The 15,890-nt window shown below is 45.7% G+C and overlaps 1 pseudogene; it reads left to right on the top strand.

Moving 5' to 3' along the window:
• The first annotated feature begins 12,199 nt into the window (after positions 1-12,199).
• Positions 12,200-13,662, top strand: LOC116892320 (annotated as a pseudogene).
• Positions 13,663-15,890: the final 2,228 nt, after the last annotated feature.

Raw genomic sequence — 15,890 nt, 5'->3', positions numbered from 1 at the left:
AAAAGAAGGCCATAAGACATCACCTCCAGGAACAGACCATAAAAATCCAAAAACAAGGTCATAAAACACCTCCCAAAGAACAGCCTAGGGATAACCACAAGATGGGAAAATATCTTATCCCAGGATGGGCCATCTGTGCTGGGCAGTCCTATGTCATCCTGTGGTTAAATGTTCATGACATCGGAATGCAGACCACTGACCACCTGGCACAAGTCAATCAGAAGCTGACCCCTGTGACCTCCCCCGTACCCACCAGTGAAATTTTAGATGAGCTAACCCACGCTCTAAATATACAAGAACTAACATTGTAGCCAATCAAAGTTTTACTAATGTCACTGTTTTGGCTCCTGCCAATCACATTAGAGATTACCTAATCGTCTTAGAGAGTTCCCCTGGTTCCTTATAAGAAGGCCTGCATGCCTTTATCTAGGGTCTCCATTTTGGAAAATGGTTGACCCTCACATGCTGGTTGTTTCTGCGGAATAAATGCTCTTTGTCTTTGCAAACTATTTGCGTCTGGGGTCTTCCTTCAGTGATTTTCGGACTGTGACACTGGGACTCAGATTTTCCTAAAGCCTCACTGTCTTGCTATAGTGGCTTGGCCCCATCCGTATAGCTCGATGGCTAGAGGTGGCACACTCAAGCTCCATGTAATCACAGATCATGACAACTTGTGCCGCTGCACAGGCAGATGATTCCTAAGTCTCTTCCTATTCTTAAATCCTTCCTCTCTATGACTTCTCTGTGCTCCGCGCTGGAGAAATCTTCTGTCGTATAAGTAGTCTTTATCTCAGGACTTGTTAATTCACTTGCTGTGGTTAAAGAATTTGTAAAAATCTGTAACGAAATTTGGCTCAAAACACAAAAGGCTTATAGTTAAAACCTATGCATGGGTGATTTTAATTTGCTCTAACGTGCCATATATGTGATTCAACTCTGACTTACTGTATACTGTAGATGTAACTTTAATTCTACTCTTGTTTGAAATTTTGATCTAATAGGAAAACATGTTTTAAACAGCAACCTGTGGCTCTCCTCCATCTTGGTAACGTCCTCGTCAGGATGGAAGCAACCGTGGGACTGGCAGCCATCTTTCCTGAGGTGAAAGAGTACATGCCAATAAGACTTCACTACCTTAAGATGACCATGTCAAAGTATTATTATGGGGGCAAGGATTCTACCCCACCCTAGACCAAATAACTCCCAAATACATGACTCAGGAACCTGGTGCTTTTTTTGTTTTTTTGTTTTTTTTTTTTCCGGAGCTGAGGATCGAACCCAGGGCCTTGCGCTTGCTACGCAAGCGCTCTACCACTGAGCTAAATTCCCAACCCCCTGGTGTTTTATTTGCAAGCTGTTGGCTCTGTGCCCGGCAGGTTCTGAGCATTTCTAACCTACATCCCAGCCATAAGCCCCGTGCTACTCGTCTGAGTCTCACCTGGGTAGATCTGCTCCATGTGAGTCCTCAGGGTGGGCTTTTCTTGGCCACACGCTCATGTCTCAGGGAGACCCTCTTCTTTCTCTTTCTTTTTCCCTTCTCCTCATGGTCTCTACCTGAGACCCCCTACTCCATCTCAAGTCCTACCTTCTTTTCTTTCCTGCCCAGTCACAGGCTCTAGTCTTTTATTACCTGATCAGAGATCATCAGGGAGCATTCTTTATAATGCACTGATCAAAACAATGCCCACGTCCCGACTACTACCCGATCCTTGGGCATAGACTTGGCATCTGAATGTAGAGTGCACAAAACCAACCCAAACGTGACCATGTGGCATAAAGCAACAATTAGAAAACTTCTCAGTCCTGCTGAGCCATTCATTTATCATTGTATCTCTTTTAGGCTAAGGAAGCAACAGTAAATCTCCAAATTATTTGGGATTGGTATGGATCTTTATAAGATGATAAAAACTTAGGGTTATAAAAGTCTACTTAGATTAACAAAAGCTGACTTAGGAAGTATGTCTAACTACTTCCGTCTCTGCTAACTGTTCAATACCAGGCTTCTAGAAAATTCAGATAAGTTACAGCATATATTTGATAAATAAGACTTATAAATTCCTAAGGTCCACTCAGGTCCAGAGTAATATTTTTCTAACATCTTCGTCATTACTGGATTTGTTAAGCTTTATATGTTTGGATACACTAAGTTATTTTAAAAACCATGCTATTCTATGATGATACACTATGATTAATAGTTTTTATTTTGATATAAAAGAGTTTCAAAGATTGCTACTTTTTAAGATGAAACAAAACAAGGATAGAATCTAATCTTATGAAAGGCTACTACTGCAACTGTTATTGTAAACTGTTATTATTGTAAACTGTTAAAGGTAATTACAACAAGTTAACAATTGATCAAATTCTTTAATGTATTTACATCCATACATGTAGTCATGTAATTAATTAATTACAAGAGTAAGCTTTGTTTAGCCTCCTGTGTATGTTTTTAAAGCTAAGCCTAAAACAAGTAATTATCGGTTTGTTTAGTTTAGATATATGTAACAGATAAGAGTCTCAAAACTTTTCAGAGATCTGTGGAACAGAGCATTTAAGATGATAAAGGAAGGGGGAGCAGGAAAAAATAAAAAAGACAGACATACCAGCTCCTGGCAGCACCCCTAATCTTCTCCAAAGGAGATGGCGGGGCATGGAAGAATTCCACCTTGAACTACCTTTAACAGCAAAGCCGGCCATTGGGTGAAGAACAGCCCTCACCTTGCCCACTGCCAGGACCCTGACAAACTGTGGACAAGGACACTGGGGGTTGATGGCCCCTCTGCCCAGACAAGTAGGCAGATCCCCCAGGTTCCTCCTCCCAGGAATGTCTGTTGGATCTTCGGAGCCTGGCAGCTGAAGACTGAACCTGCCCTCGGCCCTCAGTGAAATCAAAATTCCCACAGAGGAGCCTAGGGTGATCCTGCAGGCGGCCAGCAAGTCTCTATCACTTCCTTAGCCCCTGAAGGTCTTGCAGGGCCTGGACAGCAGATAAAACAGCCTCCTCTTTTCGGACTTGGCCAGTATGCCAGTTTTTGGGCCCCAATGCCACATTGTTAGCCGGAAGTAGTCACGGAGATGTTGGAATCATTTATGGAGAGTCAACAAAAGGCTCGGATGTTAAATCTCAGACCCTGAGACAAAAGCCTCAGGTGCATATTTAACAAATCAAAGCAGCCCTGGCCGCCCTGGCCGCCCTGGCCGCCCTGGCCGCCCGGTTCTCCCATCCCTCAGTCCCTACCTCTTACAGGGTATGGCTGGCACACCCTATCCTGCCCCCACCCTAAACTTCTCCAGCCCAGGGGTTAAGCTTCCCTTCCCTATATAATCCAGCCATTCTAGTTATCACCCCTTTCTCCCCGCTCCCTCCTTTGCTCGCCCTCCAGACCTCCTGGGTGCTGCATCTGGTTCCCCTGTCTTCCCCTCCAACCCCACACATGGCCTGGCTCAGGGTCGTGACCATTCTGTGGTCTTTCAGATGTCCCTGCCTCTGGCTGTGCTCTCCCTCATATCTACATTAAACCTTCTCTACACCATGCTAGGAGCAAGGGTGTTCTTTCCCCTTCCTTTCTCTCTTTCTTTCTTCTTTTCTTTCTTTCTTTCTTTCTTTCTTTCTTTCTCTTTCTTTCTCTCTCTCTCTCTCTTTCTTTCTTTCTTTCTCCTTCTCTGTCTCTCTGTCACTCTCGCTCTGTATCTCTCTGTGTCTCTGTCTGTCTCTCTCCTCTCTCTCTCTCTCTCTCTCTCTCTCCATTCAACTATATGTATGTGTCTGGTGCCTTCAGAGACCAGAAGAAGGCAGTGGATCCCCTAGAGCTGGAGTTTCAGACCATTATGAGCCACCACGTGGGTTCTGGGGATTGAACCCACATCCTCAAGGAAAGTAGCCATTACCCTTAAGCCATCTCTCCATCCCCCTCACCATATTTTTTTAGGTAGGATCTTTCACTGAGCTAGGAGCTCCCTGTTTTGCGTAGAATGGTTAGCCAGTGAGCCCGTTTGTTCTGCCTGTCTCTGTCTCTCTGGTGCTGGGACTACAGGGCCCACATGCAGCACCCAGCTTTGTATACTGACACTGGGGATCGGAACTCAAAACCCAAGCCTATGACCACAGCCCACATCTCCCCGATCTTCACAGCGCTGCCTCCCTCTCTCCCTTCATCTCACACCTGCCTTTGTGTTGCTAACCAAGGCTCAGCTCCCCCGCTGTTGTTCACATGGGCGCCACCCAGGTTTCTCATCCGTCTGGTTTTATTTTTGAGTCAGAGTTTCATATAGCACGGGCTGGCCTTTGTAACTGAGGATAGCCTCAAACTCTTGACCCTTTGGCCAGCAGCTCCCAAGCACTGGGCTTACTGGACAGCACCACCGCACCCCGGCTGAGACAGGTAAATTTAATTAAACTTACATTCCCGTGGAGCGCTTCCCCAGAGAGTAGAGTCCGGAGAAATCTACCACAGCAAGAGGCTTTTATTCTTTAGACAAAGAAGGGTAAATCTTAGAGCAGAGACAAAACAGAGGGTAACCGAAGACTGGGGACTGCGATAAAAATACGTGGAGAGAATTTAGCAGATCCCTGATGCCTGGTTCTGAGTTGATTAAAAATTGTCTCTGGTAAAGAAGGATTTATGTTCTGCCTTGAGGCAGACAGATGACAAGGACAATGAGGAAAGTCCCTCTGCATTCTAACCTTCCTCAGCTCCACCAGCCTCGGTGATTAAGGGAGAAATATTACCGTTTCCTTTGGGCCAAGTAGGAGCCGGTGAAGTAATCGGAAATGAACAGTCACAGGAAATTGCTGCCACTGAGGCTGGAGGAACAAAGAGAAGACATGTCACAAGAGGCCAGAGAGGAAGTCACCCAATAGAAGCTGAAGCACGTGCGAACACACACACACACACACACACACACACACACACACACACACACACACACGATCACTATGGCCGCCCACTTCCTCATTATCCTGTGCTTCCCAGCTAAGGGATAAACTGTAGCCTGAGACATGTAAGAGGTATTAAGGAGCAGGTCTCAGGCGGATGCAGCCCAGGGTGGCCCCGGACCCTTCCTAATGAACTAGAGGTCTGACCACACCTGCTCTCCCAAATCAGGTTCCCGATTTACAGATTTACATCCTCCGTGGGCTCCCTTCAGGATTAAGTCAGGTTTGCAATCCCAGTCTGTGGTTACCTATGGCAACCGTGCAACTTATCCCCCAAAGTAGCATCTTGACAACCTTCTTTTATTTTCCTCTAATTTAAAAAAAGTTTTTATTTTATCTTTAAAAGATCGTATTTATTTTTACTTTATGTATATGAGTATGTTTGCCTGTATGTGTGTGCAACACCATGCGCATTTGGTTTCCACAGAGGTTAAAAGAGGTCATTGAATATCTTGGGATTGGGACCAACGTGTGGGCTCTGGGAAGCAAACCCTGGGCTTCTGAAAGAGGGTAAGTTCTCTTAACCACTGGGTTGGTTGATTCATTGATTCATTGATTGGTTGAGACAATATAACAGGTAACTCAGGCTGGCTACAAACTTGATACATAGCCAACTGTGTTGGTTTGTATGTACTCAGCACAGAGTGGTACTATTTGGAGGTGTGGCCTTGTTGGAGTGGGTGTGGCTTTGTTGGAGTAGGTGTGGCCTTGTTAGGGTGGGCGTGGCCTTGGGGGTAGGCGTGGCCTTGTTGGAATAGGTGTATCGTTGTGGGTGTGACTTTAAGACCCTTTTCTTACTGGAAGCCAGTATTCTGCTAGCAGCCTTCAGATGAAGATGTAGAACTCCCAGCATGCACCATACCTGCCTGGATGCTGCCACGTTCCACCTTGATGATAATAGATTGAATCTCTGAACTTGTAAGCCAGCCCAATTAAATGTTGTCCTTTATAAGAAATGCCTTGGTCATGGTGTCTGTTCGCAGCAGTAAAACCCTAACTAAGACACTGAGCATGATAATTAACAGAATTCTGATCCTCCTTCCTCTAGCTCCAAGAGTCCAGGAATGACAAGTCTGTACTACCCCACTCTTCCCACCTGCCGTTCCCACTCCAAGGCTCAGTAAAGTCTTCAGTCTCTTCCTGCTTTGGCGTCAAATGCCAGCACTGGGCTGGTTCTGGACGGCTTGCTCACATGCCTGATACGTGTGACTAGCTGTTGCTTGACAGCTCTGTTAACCAAAGCCACTACACACAGCCACTCCGGCATGAAGAGCCTGCATAGCAGTTGGTCTCCCCCAAGCAGATGTCCCCAGTCCAAGCAGAGGGGCTTGTGGTCTTTTCAGATGAAGCCTCGGGCTCATACGGTGTCAGTCTGCTTCTTTCTGATGGACAGCTATGAACTCCCCCATGATGAAGCTTCATGAGATCCCTTGATGAGAGGGATGCATGACCACAGCCTGCGATGAAACGGTGCCAGTATATATACATACACAAGTTCTCATACCGGGGCCCAGGCTCTCCTGGGACTCAAGGCAGTTCTTTGGCCTCTGCCTCCCAAGTCCTGGAATTTACAAGTGTGAGTCCTAAAACTTATTTCAAAAAAGATATTTATTGAGCTGCTGGCATAACATTTTTTCTCTGTTGATACTACACACTCTCTTCAGATGATCTTTTCCATTGTAGTTGGTTTTTTTTTTTTTTTTTAAGAAAATTATGCTGGGGATCAAATCCAGGGTCTTATACATAATAAGTAAGCATTCTCCCTGGAGCCATAACCAGTCAGTCCTTCACTGTGGGCTGTATCACCGAGCCACACCCCCAGCCCCTCACTGGGGGATTCTAGGCAGGGGCTCTACCACTGAGCCACGCCCCCAGCCCCATTCTCAGAGCTTTGATAAATGTTTACTAATTATATGACTATAGTTCCCAGCTCTGTTCCCATTCTACTATGTCTTCCTACAATTCGTAACTGGTCTCTGATGATATCTTTTGCATGTGCCTTCCATTGAAAAATGTTATTATTTTTAAAATTATTTTTGTGAAGAGTGTCTTGCCTGCATGTGTGCCTATGCAACATGTCTGTGCATGGTGCCTATGGAGGTCAGGGAAGGGCATCAGATCTCCTGGAATTGTAGTTGCAGGCTATGAACCACCTTGTATATGCTGGGAACTGAATCTGAGTCCTCTGCAATGATAACAGGTATTTTTAACTGAGGATCCATCTCTTGATCCCTCCATATATCTTCCACTTGAAGACTTTCCTCACTTTTAAAACCCAGGCGAAGGGCTGGGCAGAGTTCAATTGGCAATGTGCTTGCTTGCGCAGACTAGAACCTAGGGTTCCATGCATGCTAGGCTATTACTGAGCCACACCTCCAGGCCCCAAATTCTTGGAACACAGTTGTGGTGGTTTGAGTAGGTTTGGCTCCCATAAACTCGTGTGTTCGAATATGTCTAGCCAGAGGGAGTGGCACTGTGAGGAGGTGTGGCCTTATTGGAAGAAGTGTGTCACTGTGTAGGTGGCTTTGAGGTCTCCAGTGCTCAGGATCTGTCAAGGTGGAACCGCAGTCTCCTCGTGGCTACCTTTAGATCGAGATGTAGAATTCTCAGCTGCTCCAGCACTGTGTCTGCCTGCAGGCCACCATGCCGCCATGATGATAATGGACTGAACCCAAAATTGTAAGCCAGCCCCAATTAAATATTTTCCTTTATAAGAGTTGCCTTGGTCTTGGCGTCCCTTCACAGCAGTAAAATTCTAACTAAGACAACAGGATAGTGAACCAAAGACCATGGCTACTATTTTTTTTTAACATTTAAATTTTGGAGCAAATGATTCAATCTTCTGAGCCACCTCACTGGCTTATGGGTGTTGTTCACACCACTGGTGTTTCAGTGTTTCAGAAGCTTCAAAAGCCACCTGACCCAGGGTGAGTAAACTGTTCTATCTTTGTCTGTGGACTTCACAGAAGAAGGGGTAGACTGTCTTTTTGTTTTTTGTTTTTTGTTTTTTTTAGTTTATTTTTTTAATTTTATGTGTATATGAGTACACTGTGGCTGTCCTCAGACACACCAGAAGAGGGCATCAGATCCATGACAGATGGTTGTGAGCTACCATGTGGTTGCTGGGAACTGAACTCAGGACCACGGGAAGAGCAGTCAGTGCTCTAACCACTGAGCCATCTCTCCATCCCCAAGACTGTCTTTCTTACCATGAATATGATCATCACCCAGATCAAGGATAACATGCTATAGTCGTCTGTCTGCTGATTTACTTATCCTTCATCTGTTCATTCATCCATCCATCCATCCATCCATCCATCCATCCATCCATCTATTCATTCACTTTTTCACCACCAGCCAGTCAGGCTCTCAGTGTCACACACATACACACAAGTGGTGAGACAGTAAAATCGGGAAACTCACCTAGACACGGTAGCACAAACCTATAGTTCTGTTTGCTCAAAAGCCTGAGACAAGAAGATTGCTCCAGACCTGGAGTTTGAGGTCAGCATAGGCAATACACCAAGACTTTATCAAGGGGCTGGAGAGATGGTTAATTGGTTAAGAGCACTATTTGCTTTTGGAGAGGACTAAGGTTCTGCTCCCAGCACCTATATGGCTGCTCACAATGATCTAATTCTAGCTCCAAGGTATCTGATGCCCTCTGCCGGCCTCTTTGGGCATTGCACACATATGTGTACAGACATAGAAGCAGGCAAACAGTCATACACATATCATAAAACCACATAAATTTAAAAGCCAAAAAGATCTCATCCAGAACAAGATGGAGCTCATATACCCTAAAGTGCGGTTTTAGTGTTGGAATAGCTATTCTTGATAATATGATGCAGAAAAGAATGCACTGTCACACCAGTTGGATTTATGTCTGAGCCATTTGGGAGAACAGTATCAATTTGGAGCTTCATCTTAACATGATAAATGAAAATAAATTCCAGATGGACTTGGGTAAAATGTGGGTAGAATATTGCACAATAAAAGCACTGAAGATGAAATAAATATTTAATAACCTCTGGGTACAGAAAGAGTTTCCGTACTTCAGAGTGCAAGGATGAATCGCTAAGAAAAAGATGGATGCACTGGCCTGTGGGAAGAGTTGACTCTTCCATAAAGAACACGCTTAACAATATAAAACTAATAAATACTAAGAAAACAAGACAGGAAAAAATGATCAGTACCCTAAGTACAATGAAGATATTAATACGTTGATGTGAAATTAATAAAAAAAACCCACTAACCCAAAATAAAAGTGGGCAAAAGGTAGGAGATCACAAAAGAAACATAAATAATTCCCTCGTGCACAGATATTCAAAGTAGTGGTTGCTTTGACAGCACATAGACCAGGCGTTCTCAACCTGTGGGTCGCGACCCCCTCTGTAAAGGGATCTGATGCCTTCAGGGGGTCGCATATCAGATATCCTGCACACCAGATATTTACATTACAATCCATAACAGTAGCAAAATCACAGTTATGAAGTAGCAATGGAATAATTTAATGTTGTGAAGGGAGGGACATCAGAACAAGAGGAGTTGTGTTAAAGGGTCTCGGCATTAGGAAGGCTGAGACCCACAGACATAGACTAAAGACAAAATTGAGTGTAACCCCCAGTGATATCTGAATAACGGTTGCACAGACACTGAGATAATCCTTCATCACTGATGATGTGCTTCCCACAGCCCAGAGATGCTCAGGAGAGCAAGACCCTGCTGGGGGGTGGGGGGGCGTTTTAGAGAAAGACAACAAAGACGAGAGACGTGCACACCTGTCGCTCTATTGTTTCAATGAAGTCAGTCTCGGGGGCAAGCCACACAAAAGGGAAGAGCTTACTCAAAGATGTTCATGTATCATCTTAAAAGGAAAATATTCGATACTTTTAAAACGCAACATTATTTTTAAAACAATGTATTTAGACAGAACAGGACCCAGAGAATGTGTTTACATTTATTTATGCATATAATATATTCTAAACGGAGATTAATTCAACAGTAGCCATTCCCACGCAGAAGAGGCAAGACCCAGGTGGTTACTCCGTCCCGGGAGCCAGCTGCTTTAAGGCGTGCTAGTCCGGAACTGAAGGCTTGGATCCCTGGAGACTCATCGCCATCGAGTCTGCGTTGGAAGCTGACGAAGCTGGAATCAAACGGCAGCAGCAACAACAGATGCGATTACTCAGGGAAACGAAGAGGAGGCGAGGCGACAGGGACACGCTGCTTCCTTAGGATCGCTCTCTAGTGGGCTGCCCGCTGGTGGGTGCTGCTGACCGGGAGGACAATCCTCTTGCTTGTCCTACTTTGATCCGGTTGCTGAGATAAATACTGTGACCAAAAGCAACTTGGGGAGGGAAAGATTTATTTGGCTTATGCGTCCAGATCACAGTCTTTCATTAAGGGAGGTCCAGGCGGAAGAAACTCAAGTGGGAGAAGAGGTGGGGACCATGGAGGGAAGTTGCTTTCTGTTCTGTTCTTGGGCTGCCCGACGGTGGCGCCGCCTACAGTGGGCTGGGCCTTCTCACATCAATCATTAATCAGGGACTTGCCTGAGACCAATCCGATGGAGGTAATTCCTCAGTTAAGGTTCTCTCTTCCCAGGTATCCCCATACACTCACAGACACAAAGGTGTGTCTCCTAGGGGATTCTAAATCTCAGAGCTGTGAATCCAGACAACCCACAACAAACTGGTAATAAACCCTCAGCTTATGAGCCTTTTTTCCCCGGAGCTGGGGACCGAACCCAGGGCCTTGCGCTTGCTACAAGCGTTCTACCACTGAGCTAAATCCCCAACCCCTTGCTTATGAGCCTTTAACAAAGAACTGTGAAGCATTCAAGCCCGCACACACCCGTGTACACACACACACACACACACACACACACACACACACACACAGGGGTGGGGTTGGGGAGGGAGGGAAAGACTAAATGAACTTCAGAGTTTAATACTATTCCAGTTTCAGGCATCTCCAGGGGACTTGGAAAATGTCCCCACTTGGACAAGAGACAGCTGCAGGGCAAACAGTTGAAGACCTGATAGGAACTCCTTAGTCAGTGGTGTGGTCGGGGTCCCTCTCTGGCCCTGCCAGCCCGTCTGGTGTAGGGTGGCTCTCACTGTCTGTACTGCACGCAGTAGAAAATGGAGAGAGAAAGTGGGTCCAATTAAGTCTACCACTTTTCTAAACACAAATGAACTGAGAAATGAAATCTTAGCCTTAATTTATTCTGCCCCAAGGACTGAAAGGGTTTCCTCTCTGGTTACTTTCCAGGACAGAACCAATGTAAAACAGAGAGGTCAGCTCACGGAGGAACAGCCATAGGGGATGAAGCTGCACTTTCAAGTTAATACAATTTGTCTGGGGCAGGGGTGGGGGGCAAAATACAAAAACACAAACAACCCTCAGGCAGGACAATGAAGAGTTCGAAGCCTTTCTGGGATCCTTCAGTAAGAGCCCATCTCAAAAAACTAAGCCAAACAACCAAAACAGAGGTGGTGCTGGTGGTTTATTCTCTGTGTAGCCCTGGCTATTCTAGAACTCACTCTGTAGACCAGGCTGGCCTTGAACTTACAGAGATCCGCCTGCCTGTGCCTCCTGAGTGTTGGGATTAAAGGGGTGCACCAGCACTTCCTGGCCTAGTTTCTTCTTTCATTCAGCATTACCTTCGGAGTTAAACCCAGGATGTGGTAAAGTGCTGTCTATTCTACTTACTATATGCAATGCTCTGCTGTGTGACTGTGTCACTGTATGGCCCTCGTCCTGCAATGGTCATTTGGGCTGGATGTCAGGTCTGTAGCTGTCAATAGCACCCATCTGTCTAGAGTACAGATGGGGCAGAAGCACAGTGACAAACTGGTTTTGAAGGTGGCAGGGGTTGGGGAGATGGTTCAGTCACTAAACTGCTTCCTGTGCAGGGCTGAGGACCTGAGTTTGGATCTCCAGCATCCACAGAAAAGCCAGGTATAGGGGCGCATGCATGAAATTCTAGTGCTGAGCAAGTGGGGACAGACAGACCTCTGTGCCTTAATGGCTAAGTGCCAGGTTCAGTGAAAGACTGCCTCAAAAAAAAAGATGGGGGTTGGGGATTTGGCTCAGTGGTGGGGGGCTTGCCTAGGAAGGGGAAGGTCCTGGGTTCGATCCCTAGCCCCGGAAAAAAAAAAAAAAAAAGATGGAGGTCTCACACTCCGTCGCCGGCTTACACTGGGCTCCTTTCTGCTGCTCTGTCGCCGCCGCCCCCCCCCCCGTCCTCCGCCAATCACAATGGAAGAAGAAATCGCCGCCCTTGTCATTGACAATGGCTCCGGCATGTGCAAAGCTGGCTTTACTGGGGACGACGCCCTCAGGGCCGTGTTTCCTTCCATCGTTGGGCGCCCCCAACGCCAGGGCGTCATGGTGGGCATGGGCCAGAAAGACTCGTACGTGGGTGATGAGGCCCAGAGCAAGAGGGGTATCCTGACCCTGAAGTACCCTATCGAGCACGTCATTGTCACCAACTGGGATGACGTGGAGAAGATCTGGCACCACACCTACAACGAGCTGCGTGTGGCCCCTGAGGAGCACCCGGTGCTTCTGACCAAGGTCCCCCTGAACCCTAAAGCTAACAGAGAGAAGATGACGCAGATAATGTTCGAAACCTTCAATACCCCAGCCATGTAGTGGCCATTCAGGCGGTGCTCTCCTTGTATGCATCTGGGCACACCACTGGCATTTTCATGGACTCTGGTGACAGGGTCACACACACAGTGCCTATCTATAAGGGCGACGCCCTTCCCCACGTCATCTTGCGTCTGGACCTGGCTGGCTGGGACCTGACAGACTACCTCATGAAGATCCTGACTGAACGGGACTACAGCTTTACCACCACTGCTGAGAGGGAAATTGTTCGTGACATAAAGGAGAACCTGTGTTATGTTGCCCTGGATTTTGAGCAAGAAATGGCTACTGCTGCATTATCTTCCTCCTTGGAGAAGAGTTACGAGCTGCCTGATGGTCAGGTGATCACCATCGGCAATGAGCGCTTCCGGTGTCCAGAGGCTCTCTTCCAGCCTTCCTTCCTGGGCATGGAGTCCTGTGGCATCCACGAGACCACCTTCAACTCCATCATGAAGTGCGATGTGGACATCGCAAAGACCTGTACGCCAACACAGTGCTGTCTGGTGGTAGCACCATGTATCCAGGCATTGCTGACAGGATGCAGAAGGAGATCACAGCCCTGGCACCCAGCACAATGAAGATTAAGATCATTGCTCCCCCTGAGCGCAAGCACTCAGTCTGGACTGGCGGCTCCATCCTGGCCTCACTGTCCTCCTTCCAGCAGATGTGGATCAGCAAGCAGGAGTATGACGAGTCAGGCCCCTCCATCGTCCACCGCAAATGCTTCTAGATGGACTGAGCATGTGCCAGGCATCTGCTGCGTGAGCTGATTCTGAAGTATCGATTTGCCCTGGCAAATGTACACAGCTCATGCTAGCCTCATGAAACTGGAATAAGCCTTTGAAAAGAAATTTGTCCTTGAAGCTTGTATCTGATATCAGCACTGGATCATAGAACTTGTTGCTGATTTTTGACCTTGTATTCAAGTTAACTGTGCCCTTGGTATATGTTTAATACCCTGTGCATATCTTGATTTAGTCCTTAGTTCATGTGGCTTGGTCACTTGGTGGCTGAGGAGATCTATGGAAAAGAAGTCCCCAGCCTAGTGGATCTCTGTGAGCACCATGTAGTGATCTGTGCAGGGTGTTAACCAACAGCAGACTACAGGATTTCCTGAGGCTGGCAAGGGTTCCTGAACCAGTTACCACTTCTTTCTTGCCAGTCTAACAGGGTGGGAAAGTCCGAGCCTTAGGACCCAGTTTCTGTTCTGGTTTTTTCCCTCCTGACCACCATAGGTTGTTATTTGCCTTGAGCTGGGAACGTTTGCATTGACACCTGTAAATGTATTCATCCTTTTAATTTATATAAGGTTTTTTGTACTCAACCCTTTAAGAAATGACAAATTTTGGTTTTCTACTGTTCAGTGAGAACATTAGGCCCCAGCAACACGTCATTGTGTGAAGAAAAATAAAAGTGCTGCAGTAACTGAAAAAAAAAAAGATGGAGACATCTGATATCAACCTCTGCTTCCATATGCATGGGAGCATGTGCACACATACACATACATGCATACACATATACATACATGCACACATATACATATGTGTGCACACATATGCATGCGCACACATTTATGCATGTGCACACATTCATACACATACACACATGCATGCATATACATGTGTATATACATGTACCCACACCTATACACAATATACATATGTGCATATACATACACAAATGTGCATACATGCACATACATACATACAAACATTACATGTGAGGGTGCATATACACATACACACATATACACATGTACATATACAGATCTACACACAAATACACATGTGCATTTGTCTACACATGGGTGAATGCACATATAACACACACGTACACATGCACACACATATACACATGGGTGAGTGCACACATACACACACACACACACATATACAAATGCACATAATATACACATTTGCACATGCACACACACAGGCACACATGGGTGAGCTTACACATACACACATGTGCATGAGTGCATATCCACACACATATATACACACACCTGTTCAAATGTAAAAACACACATACACACATGTACACATCCATACACATGTGCATGAGTGCACATACACACACACATGCACACACTTGCGTGTGCACACACACATACACATACCTCTGCCAGTGCACATATGCACACAAATATGCTAAGCTACTGACTTCTTCAGCCTTTTGTGGCTGTTCTGTCTTTGCATTCATCACACAACATTTGTCATCTGTAAGTGGTTCTGTTTCTCACTGATCTTTTCATTGAAATTCATACTTTTTGTGTGCATCATTTTAATAATACACACTGTTTTTTTCTTCATCACACCTGATGTTAGAAGAAAGTGAATCCTGGAAACCAGTTCACATGGGGGCTGAGCAGATAAATGTTTTCCTGGAAAACTAAGTTTTGGGGTTGCTGAGTTGATAGGTGCATCTAGTGTGCACAAAGCCCTAGGATTGATTCCCAGCCATGTATAAGTTAAGCAGGGCAGCGCACACTTGTAATCTTAGCACGCAGGAGACAGAGGCACTATTTCTGAGTGTGAGCCATCTTTCAGGTGGCTTGCCTCAAAAATAATAATAATAAATGACTAGATATTTGCTAGACTTTGTTCCAGCTCCAATAACTGTCAATCATGGCCCTGTGTGTTTTGAGACACAGTTTCACTGTGGAGCCCAGGCTGGCCTCACACGCACAGCAATCCTGTTTCTGCCGGGATTATAGCCATGTACATAATCTTGGCCAGCATAGAAGTCATTTTTAAAATTACATTTTATTAGCTTATTTAAAGGTATTTATTTATTGCAGGGCGGGGTGTTAGCAAGCCCGTGAGTGCTCGTGGGAGTGTGCATGCCCCGGCACACATGTGGAGGTCAGAAAACCACTGCTTTTGGAGTTTGATTCAGTTGTCAGGACTTTTCCTGCTTCTAAGCCAGCCCCTTTTTCCTTTTCATGAATGCTAATTTTTTCTTTTTCTTCTTTCTTTTTTTCCCTTGAGGCAGGATATCCTTTGTTGTAGACCAGGCTGATCTCCAAATATATGCCCTTTGTTCATGGCATGCACCAGTACACCATGCATGTGAATTCCCAATGTTAATTAGCCAATGTATCGATTATCACTTTATTCTAATCAGTAATGGGGGGGGTTGACTCAGAACTGTTTTTCTTTCTTAATATATTCTACATCATCCTTAATTGCTTTTTTTTGTGTCTCTATCTACTTATAATCAATATGAAGCACAGGCAGAGGACATCTTGCATTTTTCCGCTGTAAAGATTGACCAGGTCCATTTTGCCAGCCCTAGA

Source organism: Rattus rattus, chromosome 2 (assembly GCF_011064425.1).
Source record: "Rattus rattus isolate New Zealand chromosome 2, Rrattus_CSIRO_v1, whole genome shotgun sequence".
Classification (NCBI taxonomy): Eukaryota; Metazoa; Chordata; class Mammalia; order Rodentia; family Muridae; genus Rattus; species Rattus rattus.
This window is presented reverse-complemented; position numbering and strand designations above follow the sequence as displayed.